Genomic DNA, 16,627 nt, shown 5'->3' with positions numbered 1-16,627 from the left:
ATGGTAGCTGTTCATATTGGTATTAAAAATTAAATTCTACTTCTCCTGTTGGAATTCTTCAGGACCTAAGGCTAGTCACTAAACCTTCCCGAGACTCCGTTTCCCCATTTGCAAACAGGGATAATAATTCCTCACTCATCAGACTCTTGATGAAAACTAATTGAGATATACTGAGAAATAATGATCTTTTCAACAAATGGTGCCGAAACAACTGGATAGCCACATGCAAAAAAAATAAAGCTGAACCACTACCTACCTCATACCCTCTACAAAAATGACCTCAAAATGGATGGCAGATATAAGCATAAAAGCTAAAACTATAAAACTTCCAGAAGAAACATGGGAGTATCTCTTAATGACCTTGCATTTTAAAATAAAAAGAAAAGCTACAGAATGGTAGAACACATTTCTAAATTGTATATCTGAAAAGGGCCTAGTATTCAGAATATACTGGGCTTTTGGGGAGAATGAAAGTGACTACTAATGTGTGCAAGGCTCCTTTCTGGAGTAATAAAAATGTTACAAAATTGTATAGTGCTGATGTTGGCCAAGCTCTGTGACTATACCAAAAACCACTGCATTATATCCTTTAAGTGGTATGTGAATGATACCTCAATAAAGTTATTAAAATTTTAAATGAGAGTGTATACATAATGGTCAACATGTATAAAATATATGCACCAAACCATTGCATATGTATGTTTTAAAATGCATATTATATATGTATATTCTACATATATAAGGTTTTTCATGTAGTAAATGCTCAAAATATTTAAGATTTCTTTGTTTTATTGATAATGATGGATTGAGGCAGAAAGTACTGGAGATAGCATGACAGAGGGAAGGAGGCTCAAGCTGGATTTCTCCTACCCAAAGCAATTGGACTAACACATTCTTTTGTAAGAATCCTCTCTATTTCTCATAGAAGCTGTAAATTGCATCCACATGTGTCTTACCTGTATTCTCACCTGTCATCACTGTATTCCAAAGGCCAAAATGGTTCTGCCCTCCCTGGCCTTTATCCCTTCAGTCAAAATGTACTTAAAATGCTGCCCACTCTCTTTCTTACCTGTTAGACTGTGACTTTCCTGTGGTCTCATCACATACTGTGTTTTTTTTCCTATTGCTTATTTATGTAGACTGAATTTATCATGAAGTGTAATTATTGATATTCAAATTTTTATATAAAGCCAAGAGCATGTTTTCTTTATTTTGTGTGTGTGTGCATTTGCTAATCTGTTTTTCATGAAAACACAGCAAAAAGGTTAGAATAATATACACCAACACTACAAAACTGTCTCTGGGTGATGGGATTGCATGTAATTTTAAAAAACCCTCTTTTATAAACTTTGTGGTATTTTCAAAATTTTCAACAGAGAATCATGATTAAAAACATTTTATAAATAGGAAATCATTGCATACTTAAATAGGATGCTTGCCCAAAGAGGGATTATGAAGAGAACTATCTCCAAAGTCAGACTCCTCCAAAGATGTATCAGAACATTCACTAGATGAAATGTTGTGTGAGTCAGCTTGATGCACAAGTTCCCTTTGTTGCGAGCCTCCTTGTGAAGCTAGGATGGAATATGCCTCTGTCTATTTCAGCTCAAGGCAGCAGTCAAGTGTTTAGCTTGCAGATTTAATATGGAAATTGGTACCTTTGCTCATACCCCTTTTGAACTTTCCTTGGCACTTTCCTTTCTGGTTGGATTCCTTCTAAGTGAAGAAAAGCTGAATGATTTGTATCACCCGGTCCCCACACATATATTTACAGGCTTGGAAAAAAAATCCTAGTCTAGACAATAATTAAAGTCAGAAGTGTAGCTTAATTAAAAGACATGTTTTCTGAGCCCTGGGGGCCATTCCTAAACACTCATGACCAGCAGTGTTTACTCAGACTGTTCTGGGGGTGCACTTGGGGATAGCCTCTTGGGCACAGTCTCTTAGAGCAAGTGTGAGAAATAACAAGGATTGATGAGGGTGGTAGGTGTAGGTGGGTATGAAGAAGATGAAAGAGAGATGTTTTCCTGAATGCATAAGGACAAATGTCAAGGATCACTGTGGAGCAACGAAGACATCAAGGAAGCAGAAATCAAATTTGATCAGCTAGGAACCTAGAAAACTCTTAGTCAGAATATGCCCAGAAATCACAAACCACCAACTCTAGAGGCTTTGTCGGCCATCAGATAGATTTTGGTCAGCTTATAAAATGCTTTTAAAAAAATTAATATTAGCATTTAAAATGGAGAGATTTTGCCTAAAAGTCAAAATTTTCAGTTTTCTTTTGAGTAACTGAAAAAAGTAAAACACAGAGTCAGTTTCTTTTCTGCAACAGTTGCTGGTGCTAAGCAACAGCTACATCCTTCAGGTACTTAACAGGACACGCTCTCCAGTTGGCCCACACTCATGAATCCCTGCCATCGCTACCACAATGCAATCCAGTGGCAGTTCCCTTATCATGCAGCTGATTTTCTTCTTCTCACTCCTAGCAGGTTTCCATTGTTTATATCACCCGCATGGCCTTTGCAGATATTTGAGTGTGAAGGTCTCCCCACCACCGTCTCATACCCACGCTCCTTCCCCTGGCCATGCCTTACCACAGTCTGTAGTTCATCTAGAATCCTCCTTTCTTTGTGTTCACTTATTAGAAACAAATCAGGATTCAATCCTGGGCTACTTTGTAAGCACTGTAATCTCTGGGAAAATAGAAAGACAACGAATAGAAAACCATCTGGACATGGAGCCGGTAAACTGAAATTCACTTCCCACTAATAACTAGAACTAACTTATATTGTTGCAAAAAATGTGGGTTCATATCCCAGATCCTTAATTTTCTAGTTTGAGATCCTGAGCAGTGTGCTTCGGCTGTCTAAAGCTCTCTCCTTATCTGTGAATGTAAATATTTGTCCTACCTGACTCACGGGATTGTGGTAAAAACCAAAGAAGATATCATAAGGAAGTGATTTAGACAGTTCCTAAGACTGAATCAGTTTAAGATAATTTTTGGCCAGATTATTAAATTACTTTGCATGGGTTGATGAAAAATCTACCTCACCAGATTTTCCAAACTCTCTCTCTCTCTCTCTCTCTCTCTCTGAAAAAGGAAATAGTAAAATGATATGGCTCTCAATGTCTTTTTAACATTTTCTCAACTCTGTATGTTTTTTACCAAGTGTACAAACTGTTTTAAGTGTGTATATAGCCTTTCTCCCTAACTCTCTAGAACACTCAACTGACTAAAAATCTGTTTTCCCAGTGTCTACAATGCCCACTATTTCAGGTTTTCATATATAAGAAATGTTTAATTGGCTTATAGCATATTTCTGGTTTGTACTATAAATATGTATGTACACTTAACTTGAATTAGAAGATAAAACAATAGCATTCTGATTTACAGAACCTAAGAAACAGAGAATATAAAGAATTTGATCACAATACTATTAGGTGGGTGCAAAATTAATCGCGGTTTGCCGTTACTTTCAATGAAAGTTTTCTTGAAAAGGGGTTTTCTCATCCTCACCTCTGTCAGCTTTCATAGAGTTGAAGAGAGTTAAGGTCTTATTCTAGATGAGGCTTTGGCTTAAGGAAATGTTCTGGCTGCTTTGGTCTTCCTTCAAGACCACTAAATGGCAAAGTTGCAATTACTTGTGCACCAACCTAATCTACCTCACCAGAGGTAATAATAATTCTAAGATTCAAAACATTTTCTGAATATTATAATAATAGGTATTTATGACAAATAATTTGGTTATGGCTATAGTTATTGTTGTAGGTAGAGGCACACCATGGCGATATTGCAGGTCGGGCTGCTAACCACTGCAGTAAAGTGAATATTGCAATAAAGGAAGTCATACAAATTTGTTGGTTTCCCAGTGCATATAGAAAGTTATGTTCACACTATGCTACAGTCTTTTAAGGGTGTAGTAGCATTATGCCTTAGAAACAATGTGTATATCTTAATTTAAAGATACTTTGTTGCGAAAAATGCTGATTATGAGTGGCCAGCATGTTTAATCTTTTTGGTGGTGCAGCATCTTGCCTTGATGTGGATGCTATGGACTAATCGGGGTGGTGCTTTCTGAAGGCTGGGATGGTGGTGCCAACTTGTTAAAATAAGAAAAAAATAAAGTTTGATATTGATTGACTTTTCTTTTCATGAAAGTTTTCTCTGTGACATACAATGCTGTTTGATAGTTGAAATCAACCCTCTCAAACCCTGCTGCTACTTTATCAAGTAAGTTTATGAATATGCTAATCCTTTGTTGTCATTTCAACAATGTTCACTGTATCTTTTCCAAGAGTAGATACCATCTCAATAAATCACTTACTTGGTTCATCCATAAGAAGCAACTCCTCATCTGTTAGAGTTTAATCATGAGATTGCAGCAATTCAGGCATATATTAAGGCTCCACTTCTTTTTTTTTTTTTAATACTTTAAGTTCTGGGGTACATGTACAGGTCGTACAGATTTGTAACATAGTCATACATGTGCCATGGTACTGGTTTGCTGCATTCACTGTCCCATCACCTATATTAGGCATTTCTCCTAATGTTATCCCTCCCAAATTTCCCCAACCCCTGTTATTCCTTCCCTAGTCCCCCAACCCCCAGTCCTCAGTGTGTGTGATGTTCCCCTCCCAGTGTCCATGTGTTCTCATTGTCTAACAACCACTTATGAGTGAGAACATGCAGTGTTTGCTTTTCTGTTCTTGTGTCAGTTTGCTGAGAATGATGGTCCCCAATTTTATCCATGTCCCTGCGAAAGACATAAACTTATCATTTTTATGACTGTATAGTATTCCGTGATGTATATGTGCCACAATTTTCTTTATCCAGTCTCAGAAGGAATGCCACACAACTACAACCACCTGATCTTTGACAAACGTGACAAAAACAAGCAATGGGGAAAGGATTTCCTATTTAATAAATGGTGTTGGGAAAACTGGATAGCCATACACAGAAAGCTAAAACTGAATCCCTTCCTTACACCTTATACAAAAATTAACTCTAGATGGATTAAAGATTTAAACATGAAGCCTAACACCATAAAAACTCTAGATGAAAACCTAGGCAATACCATTCAGGACATCAGCATGGGCAAGGACTTCATGACTGAAACACCAAAAGCAAAAGCAACAAAAGCCTAAATAGACAAGTGGCATCTAATTAAACTAAAGAGCTTCTGCACAGCAAAAGACACTGTCAATAGAGTGAATCGGCAGCCAACAGAATGGGAAAATATTTTTGCAATCTACCCATCAGACAAAGGGCTAATATCCAGAATCTACAGAGAACTTAAACAAATTTACAAGAAAAAAAACAAACAACTCCATCAAAAAGTGGGTAAAGTATATGAACAGACACTTTTCAACAGAAGACAGGCTCCACTTCTAATTCCAGTTCTTTTGTTCTTTCTACCATATCTGTAGTTATTTTCTCCCTGAAGTCTCAAACCCCTCAAAGTCATTTATGAAGGTAAAATCAACTTGTTCCAAACTCCTGTTAATGATGATATTTTGACTTCTTCCCACAAATCACCAATGTTCTTAATGGCATCTAGAATGGTGAATCCTTTCCTGTAGGTTTCCAATTTAGTTTGCCCAGATCCATCACAGAATCTGTAAGACTGTCTATGATGGCTTTAGTCTTCCAAAATGTATTTCCTAAATAATAAGATTTGAAGTTTAAATTACTTCTTCACCCTGGGCTACAGAATGGATGTTGTGTTGACAGACATGAAAGCAACATGAATCTCCTTGTACATCTCCTTCAGAGCTCTTGGGTGATCAGGTGCATTGTCAATGAGCAGCAATATTTTGAAAGTAGTCTTTTTTTCTGAACAGTAGGTCTGAATGGTGGGCTTAAAGTATTTAGTAAGCCCTGCTATAAACAGATCAGATGTGCTATCATCCAGGCTTTGTTATTTTATTTTTAGAGCATAGGCAGGGTAGATTTAGCATAATTCTTAAGGATCCTAGAATTTTTGGAATGTTAAATGAGCATTGGCTTCATATTAAAGTGACTAGCTGCATTATACCCTAACAAGAGAGTCAACCTGTCCTTTAAATATTTGAATCCAGGCTTTCACTTCCCCTCTACAGCTTGAAAGTCCTAGATGATATCATCTTCCAATATAAGGCTATTGCACCTATATTGAAAATCTTTTTTTTTTTTTATAAGACAGAGTCTCGCTCTGTCACCAGGCTGGAGTACAGTGGTGCAATCTTGGCTCACTGCAACCTCCACCTCTTGGGTTCAAGAGATTCTTCTGCATCAGCCTCCTGAGTAGCTGGTACTACAGGCATGTACCACCAAGCTAATTTTTGTATTTTTAGTAGAGATGGGGTTTCACCAGGTTGGCCAGGATGGTCTCAATCTCCTGACCTTGTATTCCACCCACCTCGGGCTCCCAAAGTGCTGAGATTACAGGTATGAGTTACTCCACCCAGCCAAAAATCTGTTCTTTAGTATTGCCACCTTCACCATCCATCTTAGCTGGAACTTCTGGATAACTTGCTGCAATTTCTGCATCAGCACTTGCTGCTTCACTTTGCACTTTTATGTTATAGGGACGGCTGCTTTCTTTAAACCCCATGAACCAAACTCTGGTAGCTTCAAACATTTCTTCTGTGGTTTTCTCATCCTCACCCATCAGTTTTCAGAGTTGAAGAGAGTTAAGGTCTTGCTCTAGATGAGGCTTTGGCTTAAGGAAATGTTATTGCTGGTTTGGTCTTCTTTCAGGACCACTGAAACTTTATCCATAACAGAAATGGACCCTGTTTTGCTGTTTTGTGTCATTCATTGTTCACTGGAGCAGCACTTTTAATTTTCTTCAGGAACATTTCTTTGCATTCACAACTTAGCTAACTGGAGCAAGAGGGCTAGCTTTCAGGCTGTCTCAGCTTTCAACATGCCTTTTTCACTAAGCTTTATCATTTCTAGCTTTTAATGTTAAGTAAGAGATGTATGATTCTTCCTTTCACCTAAACACTTTAGAGCCATTGTAGGGTTATTCACCGGCCTAATTTTAATACTGTTGTGTCTCAGGGAAGTGGAAAAGCCAAGGATAGGGAAAGAGATGGGAGAATGGCAGGTTGGTGGAACAGTCAGAACACATATATTTATTGATTTTAACTTCACCCTCTTATATGGGCATAGTTTGTAGTACCTCAAACCAATTGCAATAGTAAGATTTTAAAAATCACTGATCACAGATCACCAAAGCAGATATGTTAATACTAATAAGTTAAAAATCTGAAATATTGTGAGAATTACTGAGATGTGATACAAAATGATCACATGTTGTTGGGAAAATGGTGCTGTTAGACTTCACAAATTTTCAATTTGGAAAAAATCATAATATCTATGAATGCAATAAAGTAAAGCACAATAAAACAAAGTATTCCTGTGTTTACTGTGGAGAAAAACTGTTAACATTCATTTTCAAATTTTTCAAAATCACTATTTTAAATGACTATTTCATCTTATGAATGTAGCATTTTTATTTATTTGATTCACAATGGCTAATGATAAATCACCATTAATCATTTTATAAATGAGCTATGTTTTACTTATTATATAAATATTTATGAATTAAAAACAAATTCAGCAATACAAAAATATAAGATGAAAGTAAAAATTATCTTCTCATTTTAATGAAAGTAATTTCTAACATTTATTTGCATGTAGACACACATATGTAGATAAAGACATCTTTAAAATGAATTCCTAACTCACTTACTTTTAGCCTACATTTACCACTTACTATATCATAGTCATTATTCCAATCAACTAGATCTACATCAGTTTTTAATGGTTTCACAGTATTCTATTCATTATTACCTATTTAACAATCACCTACTGATGGACTTTAGATTATTTTCAGTTTTCACTAGTTTTTTTTATGTTTTATCATTAAAATTGTAATGAATAATTGTACAAGTAGATATTTGTACAGATCACGTATTTCCTTTGAGCAGATTAAATTATAACAGAATATATTAAAATACTCTAAATTATAATAGAATAAATTAAAACACTCCAACATCTATTGGTAAAATGCATTCCATAAAAGCCACACAAATTGGCACTCCACCATCAAATTATGAGACAGCCTGTCTCATAACAACCCACCTCATAGCTGATCAGAGTATTACAGCAAGATGCAGAGAAAGATATAAAATAGTATATCAATCATATAAGTCTGAGACGGAGGCAACTGTCAATCTTGTAGGATCTGTAAAACCCAGGGCAATAGAGAAAGGAACTAAACATTTTGGTAGAACTGAAATGGAGAGGCATGCAATCTTCATTTCCTTTAAAATTGGGCCAGAACCTAGCTTCTTCATAGATCCTTAAAAATATGTGATTTCTGCACATTCAAGATTGAAAGCCTGATTAACACATTCAGTCTCTTACCTTCCCATATTCTACCAACTAAGTCTAATTACCTATTGTGCTAATACCTGCCTCTCTTTGAAATGCAAAATCATAGGGAGCCTAATAAAATGAGAACATGGTCCAAGTATTGGATCATTTCCTGGTGATGATATGACAATAGCATATTGTCAGCCCTGTGAAACTAGGGCTGATGATATCATCCTGAGTCATGGAAGCTCTAAACATCAGTCAGCCTCTCTCTTTCCTCTCATCCTTTATCCTCTTTCCAATCCATCTCTGCTGATTCAGCTTACAGGATGTCTGCTATATCTGTCACACTCTCTCCACACCAACAACATTGGTTTGGGTTCTCCTCAATCTCTAGGAGGATCATTTCCATAGTTTACTAACTGCTGTCCTCAGGCTCTTTTCTACTCATACCTTGACAGTGCTGATTTCCTATCCTAACTAGAGCCCTTGCTGACTTCCTACTGCCAACAGGACAAAGCTGATCCAAAGGTATGTTGGTCAAAGAAGAGTATAACTCAGCAAACTGACACAAGAACAGAAAATGAAACACCGCATATTCTCACTCATAGGCGGGTGATGAAAAATGAGAACACATGGACACAGAAAGGGGAGTACTAAACACTGGGGTCTATTGGGGGGAAAAGGGGAGGGCCAGTGGGAGGGGGAGGTGGGGAGGGATAGCCTGGGGAGAAATGCCAAATGTGGGTGAAGGGGAGAAGGAAAGAAAAGCACACTGCCATGTGTGTTCCTAAGCAACTGTCTTGCATGCTCTGCTCATGTACCCCAAAACCTAAAATCCAATAAAAAATTAAAAAAAAAAAAAAGAAGAGTATAACTTACTTAAAATTTCATTTTCTTGATTTCTGATTGTAAAATATTTGACATGTGGCATATTGGCATCTATTTACACTTTCGCCTTATGCTCAAAAATTGGGAAGGTTGATTGAACTCTGAGGTGTCCAATTAACTAGTTTCCTTAAATAGCATTTTTAATCATGTTTATTGGGATATAATTTATATGTAATAAAATTTTTCTTTTCAAAGAGCACAATTCAGTAGGTTTTAATACATTCATAGAGTAATACAATCAGCACCACGATCTAATTCGAGAACATTTTTTCACCCCAAAAAGAAAGCCTATACCCATTACCATTTACTTCCCAGTATCACTTGTCCAAGCCCTTAGAAATAACTACTTTCTTTTTCTATGGATTTGCCTATTCTGAACATTTCACATGGAATTATACACTATGTGACCTTTTATATTTTGCTTTCTAAACTTAACATAATGTTTTCAAAGATCAATCATGTGGTATATAAATCGGTGCTTTATTCCTTTATATGGCTAGATAATATTCCATTGTATGAATATACCACATTTCCTTTATCCATTTATCACCTGATTGTCATTTGGTTCTTTCCACTTTTGGGCAAGTGTGCAAAATGTTGCTATGAACACCCATGTACAAGTTTAATGTGGACATATATTTATAGTTCTTTTGGGACTATATGTAGTAGTGGACCTGATGGATCATATGGAAACACTACATTTAGCATTTTGAGAAACTGCCAAACTCTTTTAAAAGTGGCTACACATTCCCATCAGCAATGTATGAGGGTTCTAACTTCATATTCTTGCCAACATTTATTATCATCCATCTTTTTTATCATAGCCATATTAGTAGGTAAAAAGTGGTAACTAATTTGGTTTTTGTGGTTCCCTAAAACTAATAATGTTGAGCATATTTTATGCATATAGATCATTTGTATATCTTCTTTTGTGAAATGACTATTTGAACTGTTTTCTCATTTTTTAACTGTGTTGTCTTTCTATAGTTGAGTTATAAGCTTTTTTATATATTCTAGTTAAATAATATTCTTTTGTAATTTTATCCTACTTGGAGTTTATTGAGCATCTTGGATATGTAGATGTATGTCTTTCATCAAATGTGGCGTGTTTTCAGCTGTTATTTCTTCAAATATTCTTTCTGTTCCTTCCTATCTTTCCTTTTTTATATTGGTATCCTATTTCTTGAACTCTCATCTGTACATTTAACATATGAATGTCCCAAGGAAAAGGAATTATGCACTTAATAAATTCTGAGTCAGGTAAAATAAAGATAAGACCTGAGAGTGGGAGTTTGCAGGGAGTTGGCGGAAAGGGCAAATTATGACAATTTGGAGGGGAATAAACTTTTGTCCCTTCCAGTAGTTGCTAGGCTGGTTGAAATTCTATTTAACATTATAGTCATTAAACAGTGATACTTGGTAATAGTAGTGACCTAGTAGTGACTAGGCTACTGGTTTACACAGCTCCTGTAATCACAAAATTGTTAGTTTTCAAGCTAGGAAGAGGGGAATTAAAATAGGGCAAGTTAAATGCCATACAGCTCACTGTTCTTGCTGAGATTCAGCTAATTTTTCCCCTGAATAAATGCTCCTTGGATTACTGCAAGCCTTTCTTTAATTTCCTGAGTTCCAGAAACATTGATTTTGGCTATTTTTGTCAGTGTCTTCTTGCTATTTTGGAGAAGCAGATTTTCAGAGGTCCTTACTCCACCACTTCTAGCATTCTTAGAAACTACAAACAGGGGTTTAAGTGGTTTATTTTATCATGTACATTGTTGTCAAGTAATATTTCTTGGGTGCCCCACCTCTGGCCAGATCCTCTTTCTTCAGAGATATCTTTTTGAGTCCTCTAAAATTTAAAATATAAAATCAATTCCAACTCATTCTTTTGTTATCACGAAGTCACTGCTAATACTAAGTATCACTCTTTAATGACTATAATGTTACATAGAATTTCAACCTGACAGAAACCAAAGACTTAAAAATTTTAACCAAACATACAGCATGAGGGTGAAGCATTGTCCAATTACAAGAGAAATATTCTATTATCTAGGATTCTCATTCTAACAGAAAAATGACTACCTTGTGTATACATTCTTGTTACTCTTAATCACTGCAGCATGAGTTTTCTCCTACCTCTTCTAGACACTCATCTATAGACCTACAGATTCACTGTTGATATTCAGCAATATTTAGCAATGATCCAGAGCCCTGTATGGATATCTCAGTCCAGATAAATAGACTGCACAAAGTAGATTAATGCAATAGATTAACCAGCCACTAAGATGAAAACAAAACAGAAGATTCCTCAGTGAATGTGCAACAACCAGAAAGATAAATTGTATGTGGGATGATAACTGGAGGTTAAGAACTAAAACATGGATTTCAGAAAATCATGGTATTAAATCTGGCTCCACCACTCAACAGCTTTGTGACTTGGGGAAGCCACTTTATCATGTAAAGCCTCTACTTCTTCTCTGCAAATACAAGTAATACCTGCTGCATCAGGATTTTTGTGCAGATTAAATGGGATAATGCATGTGTAGCATATAGCGTAGTGCAGGGCTTATAATAAGCCCTCAGCAAATGATAGTGTTAGCTGTAACCTGAATACTCCCATTCCTGAGCACACTGACTAACGGCAGCTATATGAATATATTTCAGTTCTGAAAAGCAAGGTATGTTTCAAAGGTGAGATTGTTACCTAAAAATAGTCTCCATGTCCCACCTCAGAGCTCTTTCTCAGGCTAACTCATATATATGAATCTCCCTTGTGTGTACTTCATGCTACCTTATTACAAACCACAGACTTCAAGAAAGTGTGTCTTCCATTCATGAATGCATAAATATAGCATCAACATTTATTGTGCATATTTCATGTGGCAGGCACTAATCTCAGCACTGGTATAGGGTGATGAACAAGGTCCCTACCCTCATGGAGATTACTTTCAAGTAGAGGATGCAGGCAGATAATAGAGACTCCATTTCATCGTTAGAGACTCATAAAACTAAGATTTTAAGCCAGGTATTTCCCTAACTCCCTCATAGCTTGAGCTCTGTTGTGATTCATATTTCATCCAGGACACCTCTATTAGTGGGATTTGAAAGTCAGAATGAAGATCAGGAGTTCTAGGTGCTCAGTTTCTGCTGTTCCTGCCAGAGGTTTCATGTAATTCGCAACATCTATAGCAATGGCCCTAATATCTTATCTCTAGCTTCACTTGTTTCAAGAAAAAAAGATGCTTGTTTTGGTGGAGGAGATGTGAGCAGAGGCAACGTGATCCTAGAGCTAGTGGTGGTAGCATTCGTGCAACGGTTTAAATATCTGTCCCCTCCAAAACTCATGTTGAAATAAAATCCTCAAAGTGGCTATATTAAAAGGTAGAACCTTTTAAGAGGTAACTGAGTTATAAAGGTTCTTCCCTCATAAATGGAACAATTCATGGATTAATGGATTAATTGGTTAATGGATTAATGGATTATCACAGAAGTAGGACTGGTGGTTTTATAAGAAGAGGAAGAGAGAGCTGAGCTCGCATGCTCAGGCTTCTCACTGTGTGATGCCCTGCGCCACCTCGGGACTCTACAGAGTCCCATCAGCAAGACAGAGGTGGCCCCTCAACTTTGGACTTCCCAGACTCCATAACTGTAATGAATTTGTAAATAAATCTATTTTCTTTATAAATTACCCAGTTTCAGGGCATTTTTTTCTGTTATATGCAACAACAACAACAAAAATGGACTGAGACCATCAGCTTCCTGAGTCCCAGCTTTGTGATAGTGACAGATACATAGTTGTAAGTTCCGCCTGCTCCCCGATTTATTCTATAAGGAAGGAATGCCTGCTCAAACCAGTACACAAATCCTTTCTCCTTTAACTAGCTGAAATAGACTACGTTGTTACTGAATCCTGACCAAAACAGAGAAACAAATAAGAAATGAACAAATAAATAAACAAGTTAAGTATTGATTGCAGTAAATACCATAAAAAAAGAGTGATGAAAGATGAGGAAAGATTTTTCAGATGGACTTTTTTCAAAAGGCTCCTTCAACAAAAATGAATTTAAACAGAGACCTAAAGGAAAGGAGGAGCTAAGAGAAGAATCAGGGAAAAAGCCTTTCAAGTAAAGCAAACATCAGCAGCAAAGGCCCAAAGATGGGGCAGGGTTTGTTGATTTCACCCATAAGAGAGGACAGCATCTTTGGAAATTTGGGACAAATAGCACACTATGAGGCTAGAAAACTAAGCAAGGACCAGAACTTCTCAAAATGTGGTCCAGGAACTAGAGACAATATGCAAACTATTTGTGGCAGATCTATGATAAGTACAAAAATTAAGAATAAATATTTAGAAGTTTTGTAACAATATGACATCACCACCAACATTCATGCAACATTTCTATTATATTTAAAGAAACTATCAGTGCATAACAAATCAGAAATTTAAAACACAAAACAGGTCCTTCATCATAGTTTAGAAGCGTTGTTCTATATGTCTGGCCTCTCAAACTTTTCCTTTAAAGAGCTCAGTGGTAAATGTTTTAGGCTTTTCAGAGCCATAGAGTCTGTGTTGCAACTACTCAGCCCTAATGTAAACAAATGAGTGTGGCTGTGTTTCAGTAAAACTTTATTTACAAAAAACACATGGTGGCAGATTTGGGCCTGTGATCTGTAGTTTGTCAACCCCTATTCTAGGCCATAGGAAGGAGACTGGACTTGACTTTAAAGCCAACAAAACCACGTGATTAACTGACACCATCCTTCTCTCTTGATCCCCTCATTACTGCCTGCCCATATTTACAAAGTCTTTGTGTGACTGACTCAAAATCAGAAAGGACCTTGGAACTCCTCTAAGCTCTAATTCCATGCTCCTCTTTTAGCAATCTTGGCAATCAAAGTTCCCGCTTACAGGACTTGTGTCCAAAGGCAGAGTCCCTTTTGTCTCTTACCTGTATCCCCACAAAATGATGATGACACCATATACTCTGCATTAACCTGATGAGCCACTCAGAGCCCTAAGGGAGGTCACAGTCTTATGTTCTCCAGGACCTGGCCAATCAGTCACAGGTTCACATCGTCCTCTGAGTCATTAGGTCACCTCCACTGCCCCATTTTCAGAGGCGTGCCATCCCACTTTTCTTTTCTGCAAAGCTGTGTTTTTGTCTAAATGAGCTTCTGTGGCCACCATGCATCTCTGATGCTGTTATGTCTGAAATGGTTGCATTGGACAGGCAGCACACCACCTGCGTAGCCCTGTTTTTCTTTGGGCTCAAACACAACCACAGACAGGAAAGCTTTCTGCATTCACACATGTCTCTATCACACAGCACCCATTTCGTAAACACAACCCACCAGGCACACAGCAGAATGCCTATTCCCTCCTCTGGAGCATAGATCATTGTGTGTGTGAGGAGGTGGGTTCTCCCCAGTAGGTCTCTCACACAGAGGGTATAGAGCTGAGGCAGCTCTTTCTGAAATCTCTTTTAAGGTTTCTTTCATTGACTCAGGACAAACTGAATGGGTAAAACTTTGCCGTTGCAAGTTTCCTTAAAATATCCCCTTCTGGGCCTACCACCGTTTATCTTGGCAGCAGGTAGCTAGGAGAATTTTGGAAAGTCTCAGCTTGGCATAACCTCAGAGCTACTGGCACATTAAAGATTAATAAAGCACATTTAACTGAGTTCGGGATGCTGCAATGTGATCCTTCACCGTGAAATGTGCAAGATTCTTTGTTTGCAATGAACAAAAGTGGAGCCAGAAAGGGCCTACAGTGACAAACTAAGATAGGAAACAATCAGGAACTGTGTATGTCTTTCACTGGTCAATTGATGGGTAGGAATCAATGCCCCTGCTCAGCCATACGCTAACTTAGCATTCTTAGGAATTTAAGATCGGCATCTGAGTATCTTAAATTCCAAGAGCTGGGTATTTACTGAACTTGCAGCACCGCAGAATTCATGCAACTGCACCTGCCTCCTTAAAATATTAGAAAAAGATGATTCAGAGAGAATTCCCAAGTCAGCAGCTTCCCCAGTGAAAATCAGGATAAAGCAAGGCATTTCCAAATATTTTGGCTTTGCTTTAGTGAACCAGAATGCTTGGGTCTGGCTGAGTATTAACCCAGGAAGAGGGAAAAAAGAAAAAAAACAACAACTATTCACATGCATAGTGTGGGGCTGGCTGCAGAATGAACCAGACAACATGAAAATAAAAATTAATCAGGCATATACATCCTAACTGTTGGTTCCTAGAAGGAATTAATCTCCAGACACCTGGATACACAGCAGCAAGTACTGGGCTAGGTCAGCAAAGGCAAACATTTTAAAATGTACCATCCTGAATTCTGAAAAAGCACTCACATACACCACGTGCCGTGTAATGCCCTGTGTCTATTTACACAGTGAGTGTGATCCCTTCATGTCCTCCAGAAAAATCACAGGCAAACTCTGCACTCTGCAAATCAGAGCTCTAGACCAGAGCACTTAACACATTGGGTGCTTTTCTCTATACCAACATCAACATTCAAGGAAAAAAAAAAAAGAAAAGAAAATTCTGTCCTTACCGAGAAGGCACAGCAGACAGGGACGCTGAATGGTTCACTTTAGCCCACTCATAGCTTTCTCTTTCATTCGATCAATGTTCTAATGCTATTGAGGAGAGTTCCTGGGGTTTTCGGATCTTCCTTCAAGAGTTTTAATCACTGGTTTCCCCAGGCCGGGTTTAACAAACATCTCTGTGTTCTGTCAACATTTGTATGCGGCACCACATTGGGCAACCAGCCAACACACAGAGTTTCAAGAGGCAAAGAGAGAAAACTGACACCCTAACAAACATGCTTCCCTCTTTTGTGTCCTGTAAGGTGGTGCTCAAAGTGTCATCTTTGATTCTGACGGGAGCTAAAGATAGCCTCTTTTTATGACTTTCTCCGCTGCCCCCGGACGAACGCCTTGCTGGGCTGCAGGAGCCGGCTTCCACAAAGTTTGTTTTTTGTCTCACTGCCCTGAAGTTCTCCGCACAATCGCATGGTTTGCCTCTCCACCAGCTGCACTTTAAATGTATTTTAATTGGCTGGAATGTCGAAAGAATCCATTTGGCAGTCGTTTACATGTGAAGCACGCCCAGGGCAGCTGAAAGAGGCCCCAGAAGCAGCCGATTACTTCATCAAAAGCTGCAGTTTGAATACCATTGACTCCTACATAACTACAGTGAACTCAATTCTATAGGCAAGAAAGAGTAATTAATAATTTGCTGAGAAAATTCTTCATTCATCTAAATGCCAAAAAAGCAAAGGAAAAAAAATCCCTGCAGACACAACAGTTCTTCTGAAAGGCTTGATTTATAGCCGCCAGTTCTACTCTTCACAAACAT

The 16,627-nt window shown here is 37.7% G+C and overlaps 1 protein-coding gene across 3 annotated transcripts in view; it reads right to left on the bottom strand.

Annotated features, from left to right (window-relative positions):
• Positions 1–16,234, bottom strand: part of NCKAP5 (NCK associated protein 5) — a 1,002,432-nt gene extending 986,198 nt beyond the window's left edge. For all 3 annotated transcript variants that reach the window (XM_035305069.3, XM_078327941.1, XM_035305072.3), the window contains exon 1: positions 15,822–16,234. The gene's annotated coding sequence lies outside the window, so the exon portion shown is untranslated. The remainder of the gene's footprint in view (positions 1–15,821) is intronic.
• Positions 16,235–16,627: the final 393 nt, after the last annotated feature.

The sequence above is a fragment of the Callithrix jacchus genome, chromosome 6 (genome assembly GCF_049354715.1).
Source record: "Callithrix jacchus isolate 240 chromosome 6, calJac240_pri, whole genome shotgun sequence".
Taxonomy (NCBI): domain Eukaryota; kingdom Metazoa; phylum Chordata; class Mammalia; order Primates; family Cebidae; genus Callithrix; species Callithrix jacchus.
The sequence above is the reverse complement of the archived record's forward strand: the minus strand, read 5'-3'. Positions and strand labels throughout refer to the sequence as shown.